Source organism: Gavia stellata, chromosome 6, assembly GCF_030936135.1.
Source record: "Gavia stellata isolate bGavSte3 chromosome 6, bGavSte3.hap2, whole genome shotgun sequence".
Classification (NCBI taxonomy): domain Eukaryota; kingdom Metazoa; phylum Chordata; class Aves; order Gaviiformes; family Gaviidae; genus Gavia; species Gavia stellata.
In genome coordinates this window covers 35,820,192-35,835,497 of record NC_082599.1, presented here as the reverse complement: position 1 = coordinate 35,835,497, position 15,306 = coordinate 35,820,192, and the positions used below count along the sequence as shown (strand labels likewise).

The 15,306-nt window shown below is 42.0% G+C and overlaps 1 protein-coding gene across 1 annotated transcript in view; it reads left to right on the top strand.

Moving 5' to 3' along the window:
* The first annotated feature begins 987 nt into the window (after positions 1 to 987).
* The window catches only part of HYCC1 (hyccin PI4KA lipid kinase complex subunit 1), a 49,221-nt gene continuing 34,902 nt past the window's right edge, over positions 988 to 15,306 (top strand). Inside the window, exon 1 of the mRNA XM_059818616.1 lies at positions 988 to 1,026. The gene's annotated coding sequence lies outside the window, so the exon portion shown is untranslated. The remainder of the gene's footprint in view (positions 1,027 to 15,306) is intronic.

Here is a 15,306-nt window from a genome sequence, read left to right as displayed (position 1 = left end):
AGACAAAAACTGCAAAAAAAGAGGAAAGTACTTGTAATCGAAAAAGGCCTTAGAGTGCTGTGGAATGAGAGTTGCCCACAATTGTTCCGCTTTGGGAAGGCTGTTAAGAATCCAGTCTCTAAATAATGATAAAGATACGCCTGATAAAAATTAAGAAGTATTCAATTATGAGGTATTCTCACTAAAGTGCCTGGAAACATCCCTTGCGGAGCTGTCAGCCAGTATAATCGTCCCTTTGTGAGGGCTGGGGAAGTTAAAGACTTTATTTTGCTTTATTAGTCTCATTAGTCAGCCTATCGCTAGCTCTATTTTTGTTTCTAAGCGATGGGAGCCGGAGGGGTGAGGAAGGGAGGGGGTGGTGTTTTCGGACAGCGGTAAAATACACGTATCTGGTGCCGGCTCCCTCAAACCCATCCCAAGCGCTGCCGCTGCGTGTTTTGTTCTGTGTGACAGCTCCCACCAGCGCTCGCAGGGCAGTTTCGAGAGCGGGCGCTTCCCGCAGCCCCGGAGGCAGCATCTCCCCTCGGGGCACGACCCTCCCCAGCGCCCCGGGCTCTGCCTCAGCTGCCGCCGCGGCGGGGCTGGGTGCTGCCCGGCGCTGGAGCCACGTTCCCGATTCAGCCCCGGCGGGGAAATAATGACTTGTTTTCCCCCCGGGGCTACCGCCGCCTCTCACGTTTCCGGGCCTGCAGCGGCGGTACGCCGGCGGTGCCCGCCCCCCCGGGGCGCCCTCACAGATCAGCGGCCCCCACCCGCCCAGCCCGGCCGCCGCCCGCCCTCGGAGCGGGGCAGCACCACCCATTGGGGGAGAGGAGGGCGCGGGCGCCCGCACGGTCCTCTCTGCCATCCTATTGGCTGGCGTGACCGCGCTTCGGTCTCCCATTGGCTGCGGCAGCCGCCAGGCAGCGGCGGGGTCGGGCGGTGCCAGCCCGCCGCTGGCCGCCGTCGCCGCTGTCGCTGCCGGCGGGCGAATAAGTCCGCGAGCGGCCGTGGTGGTGGAGGAGGAGCCGCCGCCGGGCGGGACGGGTGAGTTTGACTAGCGGCCGCTCCTGCGGAGCCAACTTTCCCCTGCCGGGATGGAGTAGCCTTCTGCGCTGGTGGGACGGTCTGCGGCCGTTGGGCAACTAACGGCCGGTTGAAGAGAGCCCCACTGGCTCCAGGTCCCGCGCGCCGACTCCGCGGCGGCCTCCCCCGCCCCGCCCTGGGGCAGCCGTCGGCGCGCGGCTGGAGCGGCCGTTACTCGCCGGGCTCGCGCGGGGGGAGGGGGCGGCGGCGGTGGGTGAAGGGCGCGGGGAGGGAGGAGGCGGCGGAGTTGCCGTGGCGGGGCTGGGGGAAAGGCCGGTGCCCGGGCGCGGTGGGGGTCGGTGGAGGGGCAGGGCGGGGGGCCGTGACGGGCTCGGCGGGCCCCCTCCCGCATTGCCGGGCAGAGGGCCGGTCTCTGACCCCGGTGCGGGGCGGGGTGAGTGGGGCCGCGGGGTGGACCCCGGGACTGGCTTCAGCCTCCCCCCGTTCTCGCCGGTCCCCCTGGAGCGCCGCCGGCATTCTGGCCGCCTGCCGGGGTCTTCCCGCGCCCAGTGTCTCGCTCAGCTCCCGGGCGGCGATTGGGGAGGGCGGGGGGGGAAGCGGCGACCTCGCCGGTGCGGCTTGGGGCTGGCGGGCAGCGGTCACTTGTGTCGCCTGGAGAAGGCAGCTGGGGGTGCGGGCAGCCGGCTGCGGGCGAGACAAAGGAGCTGCTCCCGCTCGTCTCCCCGGAGCCCGGGGCAGACAGTGTGGTGCCTGGCAGCAGACTTTCCGCTCCTTGTGCTGGGCTTCTGTGCCTACTCGTGGGAGTATTTAGGAAATAGTTTAGTGACGTGACGTGCTGTGAAATACATTCATTCTACCCCACCTCTTCTGTATGTTTTTTTTCTTGCCGCGTTGACTTCGGTGTCCGCGGGTAGGGATGCGAGAGGTGGCAGCAACAGTTACAATTGCTGAGAGTTTGCGGTTGAGGTTCGTAAGTAGGAGGTGCCGCAGACTGCAGGGGGTTGTGCTTGTGTAGGCTTCGTTATTTAACTTCACGCACGTTAAATTGAAGTAACTTTCCGTGTGCTTTGTGTTTTAAAGGTAACGGTAAAAGCAGCGGTAATGCCCATGAACTTGTCTTGTTCCCTGTAATCCTGAAAGCCATCACCTTTGTTTCCTGTCCCATTGAATTCTAATTCTGTCTCGACAAAGCTCCTGAAGTCTTACGTTCGCAAGGAAAAGATTTGTGTACTCGAGGATTATTAAGTCTTGTTAGCATTGATCTTTCATAATTTTTAATATACATTGCTAGTGTGTGAGAAGACGACTACAGAAGAACAAAATATGAAAGTTTCTATTAAGTGATTGCTGTTAGGTGGTTTTGCTATAGCTGCAAATTCAGATTTGGCGATTAGGTTTTTTTTTTTAAAGGCAACTTGAACAAATGACACTGCAAAGAAACAAAAAGCAGTTTTATGTAGCGAAGTGTAGAGTGACGTTGCTGATTGCTTTTCATTGCATCTAAAAGGCTTTTCTGCAGTTTTCTCCCTGCAATAATGTAGCTAGATGCTGCAAAGTGTCTTCAGAAGCTTGTGCTTTTCACAGAATGCCTTCTTCTATGACAGTTGTCTTGCTTTTGTTGTCCTCTCCACCTTCCAACAAGGTCTTTTATGTTGTGAAAAGTGAGTAGTGTTATAAAGCTTGGTCAAATTAACTTCCAAACTAGTTAACTTTCATCAGTGAAATACTTCTGGTAGGAGTAACGTACTTTGAAGTTGGGTTTTAGATCCATCTGGCAGTGTTCTTGGACGTATTTTTTTCCTCTAGAGTAAAACAATATGAAAATACTACTTTTGAAATGTGAAACTCTGCTGCTTCTCTTCTGTGATAATCTCTTTACGAGACAAGGTACTTTTAACAGGCCTTTTATCAGAGGGGTGACAATTTTGAGGAAGTTCAGTATTGCTTCGGATGATTTATTAACTGTAGCAATTCACTTCCTTTAAGTGTTAAGCTGTTTTAAAGGTACAAGTTAAATTTATTCAGAATGCTGCTTGCAAGGGAGAAGGCTTTCACAGGCAGAATCGTGTTGAACTTTTGCCATAGTCTCCTGAATGGGAGGGTTTTCTTTCTCTTGAGAGAGTCCATGGTAGACATGTTCATAGGCATAGCTGGGTAGTTAAGTCACTTGGATTCTAATTTTGCAAGGACTTGTATCGCAAGCAAGCATGTGCGTGAGATATTGCAAGGCTAGGCACTGCCAACGGTATGTGTCATCTGTATTTTACTTAGCACAATGGGGCTGGCTTTAAGCTGGGAAAAGAGCCTGTTTACTGTTGCATATGTTATGACTGTATCCAGCCTAATAGTAAGTTGCCGAGTTAAAGTCTAATTCTTCGTACATGTTAGTGTGAAACCCTGGTATCTTGAACCTTCTGTGTATGTTCATGTCAGGAAATGTATTTTCATTAAATCTTGCCTGAAGGGTACATAATTAGGGTCTCTCTTAACCTGTCACTGACTTTAACGCATGCAATGTGAAAATCATGTTGTTCATTCTGGAGACATATATTATTATTTATCAAATGTTGGCTAATGTCTGGCTATTTCAATTAGAAAATAAACACGCATTTTATGGCCCGATGTGACACTGTTTTGTTTCAGGTTGTGTGGAAGATGCATAGTTTGAGAAATCCGCATGATTTGTAAGAGAAAGGTCACAGGTCCCAGGCTTTCCTTTGGGACTAAGAGCCTGTGGAGTACTCTTTATATTTGAGGCTTTTAAATGAAACTTTCATGAGGCTTAAATGTTTATGTGATGAGAATATTAAAATGCAGTAGCACTTGGACTCTTAACAAACATCACCTGGGCTCTCTGCAAATATACAAAGCCTATATATATCGGGACCAGCTTAGACTTAAATCCGTTAGGTGGATCACCAGGTCAGGTTGCATTCCCAAGCCTTAACTTAGGCAAATATGCTCTCTGTGTAACCTGGCATGCTTCCTCTCTTGGAAATGCAAGATTGGGTACAAAGCTTATACTTAAGTCTGCCATAGGATTTGTGTGGGTAGTTTTGTTAGCATAAATGGAGATTACATGTATGAATCACTGCACTTGTGTGTTACTTAGTGTTACCAAGCAGTCAGTCTTTAGGAGCGGTATGCATGAAGTTTAAGCAGGAGATCCTGTCATGCTCTATAGGAAATGAGAAGCCTGGTGACAGGACGCTTGCTGTGTGTATGCTCTGTCTTCTTTGAAGTTAGGAGAACTAGAGTCCGACTCTCTTACACTTTAGAAAAACTAAGACTGCAAATTTGTATTTATCTTCTGAGGTGTAATAGCTTGATGACTGGAGTGACTCTGTGTAATATCTAAGACGTCTTCCATGGTATTACGAAAATACAATGTGCTTGAAACCTGCATTTTCTATGCAGTGCTTTTCAGTGTGTTTGTACTTGATAGGATGTACTTGAAAGTATTTGTTGTTTTACTGGAATGTGATAGTTTTCCTGCTCAACAAAATTACAGCTTTTGATTTGTTAATGCTATTCTGTTTAATTATGCAGGTATAAAAAACCCCCACCTTAATTAGAATTGTAGGCATGATATCTTTTCTTTAAATCCATATTTTCTTTTTTAAAAAAAAAAAAAAGGCCCTTTTGGCAGTTTGCTGTCCTCAGTTGCCGGAATTGAAATGGTGGCATATTAAATGCACATTTGGGACTGGAGAGTGTGTTGGGATTAAAGCCTTGTTTTATTAGCATCAGTTAATTAGAAACTTAAATTGGATTATTTTTTTTTTAATGCTTCTTGAGATAATCTTGGAAGGCAGTAACAAAGTGTTGTGAGGATAAGGACTGAAAGCTGTGTCAGATCAGTGTCATCGAAGACAAGGAGTACTAAAGTATGAAAATGTTTTGAATGTGTAGCAACTGCATATTGCTGCAAGGCCGTACTTAAAGCTTCTAGGCTGCTCAAGCTCTGCATGCCATTAAAATGTTTGTTAGTTCCTGCATTGACCAGAATCTTCCCTCTACTCTCTAATGAATATTATAAGTGTATGCACATGCTTTTAAGACGAAGGACTTCTGCATGCTCTCAAGATTTATTTTTTTTTATAAATAACTGACACTTTAAAATATTTGAAGTTATTTGAAAACATTGGTGAAATTTAAAAAGTTTTCCCTGAGGCTGAGGGGTGAAATGCTTCTGCATTTGTTCTTATTGTAAATCATCAGATTTCTATCAGAATTTGTGGTGGAACTTTGTTAGTGTGGAAACTCAAATACTTCTGGATTGAAAAATAGACAGATTAAAAAAAAGAAAAGCAACATCTGAAAGATCCAACAACTATAATAGTTTTCAATTTATAGCACATCTAAAATAATGCAGGGTATGAAATGTTTTCTTGTACTTCTGGTGAAACTGTTGTGAAGCCTTTGTCCTAATTAGGACCGTGTTCAAGAGCAGCAGAATAAAAATAGAATGTTGGCTTAGTCTGGGAGGGCGACTGTTGTTTACAGCGATTTCTTTAGATGCATCCCCACATGAACTTACATGCTTTGGTAATGACTGGAAAGGTAGTGAATGAAAGCAGCACAACTTACAGGCCAAGTGAGTACTGAAATAGTCTGAATGTGATCCTTTCTTGTCACTGCAGTGCCAGAAATGAGATGATGCTGGTGTATTTGTTTCAGTGTGATGAATTAAGGGCTTCATATAAGGCTTCAGTGTAACTTCTAAATGGTGTACAAATTTAATACAAGTGGGTTTGATAAATAGTTGTTACTAGGAGTGTTATTTATTAGAACTGGAATCAATAAAGCATGTGGAATTTGGACAGATACTTAATAATCATCACTCTCCTGTATGGAGAATGTAATGAAAAACGAGGGCGTGCATGAAAACATTTCTTAAGTTTATTTTAAATGACCAGTTTTACTGGAGAATCCTCTGGTTGTTGAGAGGAAGTCTAGAAATGGGTTATCTCTCCAAAACAGATGTATGTTTGTGTTCTTCCATCTCTAACCCCTGATGATACAAAATGCTGTGTAGCAAACAAAGCGTAACAAAGAGATTTAGGTAAAAGCAATACTAGCTGAGTAGTAAAACACACCTATTGCTGATGCAAAAGTCACTGAGTATTTGTTTTCCATCCTGATTGGCATAAGAGCTCTCATTCTAAATTTAGTGACAGAAACTGTATATTTTGCGCACTTTTGATAGCTACTAAAGATGGCTCTCTTAGGTAAGGGATAAGATATCCCTTGCATTTTGTTGCTTTTTTTCTATTTTGAAGCTAACCTTTAATTAAAAATAGCATAGTAAGCTCTGAGGCTGCACTGGATACTAATTAACTCACTTCAGTGCTTAAAGCCACGCTGTCTCCTAAGGTTTCCTGCTGTTTGCACTGGATAAATATTTATGCTTCAGCAAGGCATTAACTTCAATGTGATGAATAGTGCATACAACGTTAATATTTTTGTTAATACTAAACACTATGATTCAGTACTATTACTATATTTTATTGCAATTCTTTTTTTTTTGGAAAGGAGGGAAGAAGCCCATTACGCTTTAAATATGCGATAGAGAATTAAATCTAGTACTCAAATAATTAAGCTGTCTAGCAGTCTGAGTATTGTATAGAAGCTAGTGCTGGATAATATAAGGTCTTAATGAATGGTTAATGGGCAAGGCTGTACTATATCATTGTGGTTTGTTTTCAAGTACTTGAATCTGGTTCTCATATGTAAAGACAATTGTTTTGTATTTTAAATTCTTTTTAATCCTGCAGTATTTGCTGTATTAAAGGAAATGACTGGAATATGTGTAAAAGAATTAAGTTGACCTAATAAATCTTTAAAAACTGCATTTAACAGGTTTTTAATACCAGCCACCGTCTCTGAAAATTAGGATATTGTGAATGTTTTCAAACAGTCTATTATGTAAGACATGTTGGATATACTACAGTAACACCTCTATGTGAGGAAGCAGGCTATAGGATCTTCAGGTACAAAAATGAGAACTTTTTTCCCCAGTGACACTCCTTCTCAGTGTTTGCTGGCTGAAGGAAATTGTGTTACTCTTTTGGAGTTGAAGTAGGTTGCAAAATCAGACTGCAATGTCATATATTTTGCGGTAGGCTGATGAAGGGAAATTTTTTTGAAAGCGTGGGGAGGAGTGATACTAGGGAATTCCTTAGCTCTTGGTACTTCGTGCTAAAGCAACAATTTTGTGGTCCTTACAGTAACTTTACACTGGATTTTGCCAGTGAAATTCTGAGTATTCTACAGTTTGTGGTTAGTAGCACATCTGGCTGAACCAATTACTGTCTACTCAGTTAAAAGAATACCTTTCTCATTGACTTTATTTAGATTGTGCCAAAATACCTACCTGCTTCATGTCACATGCTGCAGACATGCTAGTGCTTTTACTCAGTTACAGATTTTAGGCTCAATAAGCTGTAGTCTTTCCACTCACATCTTTCACGTTCCCCATTATATTAACTCCATATGTCAGGTCTAGAAAGACTAATAGGCTCCTGCATTTTTTTTTACTGCTTTGAACTAAATTCCCAGCGCAGCAGCCAGAGGAGCAGGTGAGAGGCTTTTGACAGTAATTCTGCACGTCTGCTTACATATGCATTCTGTAGCTTTGCCAGCGCTGGTATAGTATTTACCAATTCCTGCTTGTCTTGAGAGAATGTGATTTACATCTAATTGTAAAGCTGAAGAAAAAAATTCAAGTTTCTTTCCCCCATTCCTGTTTTCTTAGCAGCATTTTATGTCAGTACTGTAAATAATGGGTATTTTCACCACAGTGGTGTTGTGATTGAGACACTATACTTCAGACAATCAAATTTGTCATGTTACGTAGTGAAACACAACAAAGGGAACATCTGTTTTGCAGAGTACTTAATGATATTGCTTGAAATACCAGAATTCTGTTGTTTCAGCTAGTTGAAGTTTTGTTGAATTTTTAGTAATGTGTGCAAATATAGCAGAACTACTCTTCCAGCACTTCTGCATCATGTTAGAGATTGCCTGAGTAGGTCAGCAATCTCTGCTATTTTTTTGTTTTTTGCTGCCTTAGTAACTTTTATTTGGCATACGTATTTTCAATATAATTCTTTTTGTCTTACAGCAAAACTTAAGAGTATCTGAAACATGTACATTTGCACTGGTTGCCAAGAGTTCTTACTAGAATGTAATGGTTGTTTGTCCAGTGATATTTCATCCCAAACTTTTGTTACTGGCAAGCTGTAGCTGTACAGGGAAAACTGATAAGGATTTTTCCACCTGAAACTTAACATAATCAGAGATCTCTAAACTGTGTAGTTCCTTTGCATACATAATGCATACATTCATTCATTCCTTAAGGAAGTAATTAAAATCTTTGATTCATGCCCATTTTACTGGTATTTAAGCGTCTTAGATGTTTTGTCCTATTCTGGCAAAGTGGATGATAGTTCACCAATGCTCACGAAGTTGCAGCAATCCAATGAAACAGTGACAAGGACTAACTTACTTAACCATTTAAAACTGCTTTTCAGTGTGGTAAAATAAGTCCTGTATAAATTCAGTAGCAGCGGTAGGATGTGCATATACTTCACATCAAGGGAAGAAGGAATACCTAAAAGAAGGTCCCTGCTTGTACAGTAAAGAGAGGAACTGACAAAAGTGGGAATAGGAAGTTAACTGAGTGATGAAACAGAAACCAGATGATGCCACATGGTACCCTTCAAGAGGTTCCTTAAATGTGTCTACTGATTTTAAATGATAGGTGTATGATCTTTTTGTTGTGTGGTTGTTAACCCCCACCCCCCAGATGTCATACTGTTTGAAATGTGGCCATTCACTGAGATTATATTTGTTTTTTCCTCTTGTGATATAGCTTGCTTTGCTCTTAGTTCATTGCAACTCCTCTTTCCTATGCAAATGACAGTTTTTACAAATGTGGTGGGTTGACCCTGGCTGGGTGCCAGCTGCTCTATCACTCCCCTTCCTCACTGGACAGGGGAGAGAAAAATATAACGAAAGGCTCATGGGTCAAGATAAGGACAGGGAGATCACTCAGAAATTACTGTCGTGGGCAAAACCAACTCGACTTGGGGAAAACAGTTTAATTTATTACCAATCAAATCAGAGTAGGATAATGAGAAATAAAACCAAATCTTAAAAAACACCTTCTACCCACCCCTCCCTTCTTCTGGGCTTAACTGAACTCCCGATTTTCTCTACATCCTCCCCCTGTGTGGCACAGAGGGATGGGGAATGGGCGCTGTGGTCAGTTTATCACATGTTGTTTCTGCTGCTACTTCCTCCTCAGGGGGAGGACTCCTCACACTCTTCCCCTGCTCCAGCGTGGGGTCCCTCCCACAGGAGACAGTCCTCCATGAACTTCTCCAGTGTGAGTCCTTAGTGTGGGCTGTAGTTCTTCATGAACTGCTGCAGCGTGGGTCCCTTCCACGGGGTGCAGTGCTTCAGGAACAGACTGCTCCAGCGTGGGTCCCCCACAGGGTCACAAGTCCTGCCAGCAAACCTGCTCCAGCGTGGGCTCCTCTTTCCATGGGTCCACAGGTCCTGCCAGGAGTCTGCTCCATCACAGGCTTCCCACGGGGTCACAGCCTCCTTCAGGTGCATCCACCTGCTGTGGCGTGGGGTCCTCCACAGGCTGCAGATACCTGCTCCACTGTGGACCTCTGTGGGCTGCAGGGGACAGCCTGCCTCACCATGGTCTTCACCACGGGCTGCAGAGGAATCTGCTCCCATGCCTGGAGCACCTTCTCCCCCTCCTTCTTCACTGACCTTGGTGTCTGCAGAGTTGTTTCTCTCATATTCTCACTCCTCTCTTCTCTGGCTGCCATTGCGCAGTTGTTTTCCCCCTTCTTAAATATGTTATCAGAGGCACTACCACTGTTGCTGATGGGCTTGGCCTTGGCCAGCGGTGAGTCTGTCTTGGAGCCGGCTGGCATTGGCTCCATCGGACACAGGGGAAGCTTCTAGCAGCTTCTCACAGAAGCCACCCCTGTAGCCCCCCCGCTACCAAAACCTTGCCAGGTAAACCCTATCAACAAACATAACATGTTGCTTCCTAGGATTGTTAAGCTGTGTTGATATTGTTCAGCTCTGGTTCATTTGAGTCCACTGTGTCCCAAATACTTCTGTAGTTAATGACCAATTTCCATGTATTGCCATAATTGCATCTGCCATTCAAGTGACTTTTCAGTTGCTGCTTGTAAGCAGAATACACTAAATCAAGTTCCAAGTTCATAGACTTCAGATTGTTATAGAAACAAATTTTGACTACTTTGTTGTTAGGCTGCAGAATTATTGTCAGGCTTTAAATCATGAAGTCGGTGCTCTAAACCAGGGCTCTGAATTTGTAATTGAATATTGAAGTGCCACTCACTTATTCTAGTAATACTAGATATGTAGGTCTTAAAGAATAAACTTAGAAATCAGGCCTGTCTTGAGTAGAAGACATCTTGAGATTTAATGAGAATGCAAATAAAAGAAACAGGAAAAGAAAATGAATGCATGCTCTGTTACTTTTAATCTTAAACTGTTTTCTGCTGCCTAAGTGATATCAATATAAATTCATTAGAAACTTTCTGTTGTTATGGCTTTGGAACAATGGCAGATTACTTGGTGATATCATTTACTGTGGAAATCTGAACATGAGTTGCTCAAATAAGAGTCCCTCCAGAACCCGTGTAACTTGAGTTTCATTAGATTTATGTTTCTTTCTTGGAAGAATTAATATTCTGACCTTTGGATGTTTTCATGAAGTGGGAACTTCTTACTTGAAGAGCTTTCTCATCTAATATGAATTCAACCTAAATTAATATGCCCTACAATGTGAGACAATTAACACCTTTTTTCTGCTTTGCCACTTTTATGCTTTTTTAAAAAATTACAATACAGAGCAAGACATACAGGGTAGTAAATTGTCCGAGACTTCAAGTTGCACATGCTTTGTCTGTACTGCAGCATAGAAATTATATGTGGCAATAGAGCATTTCACATGTTGGATGTATCTTTCTGAATGAGACAGAAGTGTGGCTCCTGCTGTTACTTTTAACAATTTTAGTTAAAGAAATCATGTTTCTCCATTGCTTGTAAAGTATGTAAAAAAAACACAAAAGTTGTTCCTAGGTGCTCTGAAACGTTTTTCAAATGAATGTGTCCAGTCTTGTGAGGATAACAGGCTTGTGCAGGAGGGCTGGGGGGGGGGTGGGGAGGTGGGCAGGGGGCGGCAGGATGGGATGAGGAAGCATGAGAAAACTGCCATGGAGAGTTAAAGCATATTTTTCCTGAAGCGGTTAAACACAGCATTATGTGCATGTATCAACGGATCATTTTAATTCTGTAACTTAACAGGGAGCAATCATCAACCACTCAAAGCAAACTAAATCCTAAGATTATTCTCAGTATTGATGTACCCCTTTTCTAGAAAATACAACTTTGTATACCTTTTTTCTGTCAAAATGAGCTACTAAAACACGTATCAATAGACCACCAAAAGCCTCTTTTTGATATAAAATCTGTGGTGGGTTTCTAATAGCAAGGTTCCTGCTTTTCTCTCATGATCTTTGGGCAAATGGTAGAATGGTATACTGGAGACAATATTTTGCAAATATTAAGTTATCAAGAATGCTAATGCTGCTGCATTGTTAGAGTTAGGGTGATGGGATGTATCTTAGCACTCATTTAAAATAAATGCTCTGGAGTAAAAGTAAAATCAAACCCTTCCATTGCAGTCATATTTGATCATGTCTGATGTTGCTACACTATATTGTAGATCTACCCTGGGGAAACATACCTTAATGGTTTTTCTTGCAGTATACCAAGTTCTTTAAAGCCTGTTTCTGGGACATCCAAATCATTGACCTGTCCCAGGATTTATGCCAAAAGCATTGTTTCATGCTTGTTTCAAATGCAATGTGTTGGACTTTCTCAGCTACAGGTGGAAATGCTTTGAAAGGATAGTTCATATTTGTGGGTACATGAAAGCTTATGAATGCTTGCGGAGTAGGAGTCCAGGTTGCAGAGGGAAGTTTTAACTGGACATGTGTGACTGTGTTGCAAAGGAAGGTATGATTTCAAAGCAGGCAGAATTCTCTTTAAATGGTTGTCATGCTAGTAATACTGTTTTTAAAAGTTTTTAGAACTTATAACAACTTATTTTTGGCAAATAAAAATAAGTGACTTCTGAAGCACCTGTAACTTTTGCAACCTAATTCTCAGTTTGTGGAGCTCCTTGCATTTTGTGGAGGCAGAAGGAAGATTCAGTTGAAATTAAGTCCCAAGAGCTGCTACAAAATTTCTTCATGGGGCTTGTCTAGTCTCTTCTAAAGTCAGTCTCTGGCTTGCAGGTAGGCATCTCTGCCTTTCAAATTAAATGAGGTGCAGATACCTAAATGGGGTTTGAAATAGGCAGAATCTGCCAGAACCTCATTCTCAGCCAGCGGAGTTGGGAAGTTTTGGCCAAAAATGTTGCATTCTTAATGTTGCTACCAAAAAGTAGAAGGTGAAGAGCCTTAAAAATGGAAGGTGAAGAGCCTGCTCAAACTCCTGTCCCTACTTTGTGAGCTGAGTGGTTTTTTTCCTTCTGATAAGTCACAGCTAAACTACTTGTCAGATTAATGCTTCTCCACTTGCTCTAGCTGAAACTACATGCTGTAATGGTAGAAGCTGTTGGAATCGTGCCTTTAACAGTTGATGCTCAGAGGTGAAGTACAACCTCTGCTCAATTCTCCACAGGCTTTTTAGGTCATACTTAAGCTATTTGTTTAGCATATGCATGCTTTGCACTGAGAGTCTTTCCAACAGCTGGATTACCTGACACCTTTCTTTTTGATATGTGACTAAAAGTTCTGAACAAACTCTAACCTGATGACTTGGAATTTTCACTTAGAAAGGAAAAGTTGCTTTTAAAATTAGCTTGCAGCAAACAGACTTCACAAACAGCTAGATTAAATGAATAACTACCAATAGAGGTATACTATAGTAGCACTGAAGTTTGAGGAAGGAAGGAACTAGGTGTCATGGCATTGCTACCAGAATAATGCTCTATGCTCTTGAAAAGTCCATTGGTTGGTTCAAGACTTGTTGCAGCTCTCATTTCAGTGTTGCATACATAATTATTCTCTCTGCATAGTTTATTCCATTTCACTATTTTAAATTTGTCTTTGGGTTTTAGGGAAACTTCCTGAATTCATGGCGATGTAGTGTACTTTAGGCTTAGGGAAACAATGGCGCATGAGAACAGTAAGTTTATGTTGCTTGGGGTTCTGTAGAGAATGTTTCTTGTAAGTGGATAAATTCTGCAGTACTGCTTTCCCTTACAGAAGTGGTAAGAGCACTGTGTCATTTACTGTGGTATTGCCTGCTCATAGATGCTTTTGACACAAGTTACAGGAGTGCTGATACACAGAAAACAGGTAACATTTCTAAAGCTTTCTGGTTCATTCTCAGAACATAAAGAAGATACCTTTATTTTAATACTGTGGAATTTTGTGGCAGGACAAGAGGAAATGGCCTCAAATTGCGCCAGGGGAGGTTTAGGCTGGATATGAGGAAAAATTTCTTTACTGAGAGAGTGGTAAAACACTGGAATAAGCTGCCCAGGGAAGTGGTGGAGCCACCATCACTGGAGGTGTTCAAGGAATGTGTGGACGTGGCATTGTGGGACATGGTTTAGTGGGCATGGTGGTGTTGGGTTGATGGTTGGACTTGATGATCTTACAGGTCTTTTCCAACCTTAGTGATTCTGTGATTATGTAAAGCAAAAACTGGAAAACCTGTGTGGATTAGGTCACTTTTGTAGTATTAGCACACTGTTCCCTTTTACACATTTCTTTATGTCATTTCAGTTATGTTTGGTTAAGCTTGTGGTTGTACTCACTTTAATGTTACTATAATTTAAATTCTATTTACTTATGATGGATATAGTTATTACCTTGATTTTTCTTTGTTTATGTTAAATTGTTAACTATTTTAATCCAGAATAAGAACATACTTTAAGACAAGATTTTTCAACTACATGTATCTTATTTTATCAAAGACTAGGCTGTTTATATCTGTTCTTTCTTAAAGATTGAATAAGATGTAAACAATAGTGTTTGCGTGGGGTAAAACAAAAGAGGAATCAAGTGTATTTCAGCTGCTAAGAAAAACTGTTTTAGAAGTAATAGCTCTTGTTTTATTTTTCTATAATGAATGTAACTATTGGTATATTACAGATGATAGAAAAGCTAACACTTGAGGATATACTGCAAATGAAGTAGCTTGAGAGAGAGTAGGGCTTCTGCAAGCTGGAGAATGGGATGTAACCTCAGTAAGTTGCTGGTCAGTTTTGACTGACTCTGCGGTTACCAGTATAGCAGTTGTACTTATAGTGTGCTTTTGTGCAGAAGGCAGCGAGGAAGAAATAGTAAAGTAGGATTAAAAAAAAAAGAAAACTCAAGCTGTGGAAGTTACTTCATCTTACTTCAGTTTGGCACTGTACTGCTAGGGCTGCTTTTGTACTGCTTTGACAATATAAATCTGACTTACTGTGGCTTGTATAAATACAAATGAATATATCAATGTGTAATCTCATATCTGTATCTTGGTGAGTTGTTTAGCTGGTATGAGTCATTTGGTTGTCTTGAAAGAGTTATCTCCTTGTTGGTAAAGGGCAAGTACATGGTTAGTTGCGTACAAAGGTGGTTTGTAATTGTTGTTTGCTAATCTGAAGTTGAGCAAATATAATTGCCAGGAGTCAAAGATGAGGTTTAAAATCTTCAAAAGCCTATGCTTATAGGGATCCTACCTGCTACTCAAGACTTTAGAAAGCTTTCATCATGAATGTTTTAGGTCATGTGTGCCCATATGACTATTTGCCAGCATTGTAAATGGCGTTATGACTTCAACTGTAGGTTTTGAGGTTTTTTTTTCCTATTGACAGAATTGGAAGGTTGTAGAAGGGTGAGTTATAGTTAGATATGCCAAGTATTTGTGTGTAGGTTTCTGGGCTGCCAAGTGTCAGTATTTTATGGTGCTGGATCCTTTACACAAGAAACAACTGCATTTAAGACACTTTCTATACAGTCTAGTTAATGTACACTTTCTTTAGAGTAACTTTTTTTTTCCTTATTTGCTGTCATCAAAACTGAATTGAGGTCTGTCATCTGCGGCTAAATATTATTAGCCCTATGATTTAAAAAATTTGTAATGGGTATCATTCAGGAGGGCAAATATCTATCACTTTGTCATATCCCAAGTGTAAACTGTTGAAGAAGCATATGTGCA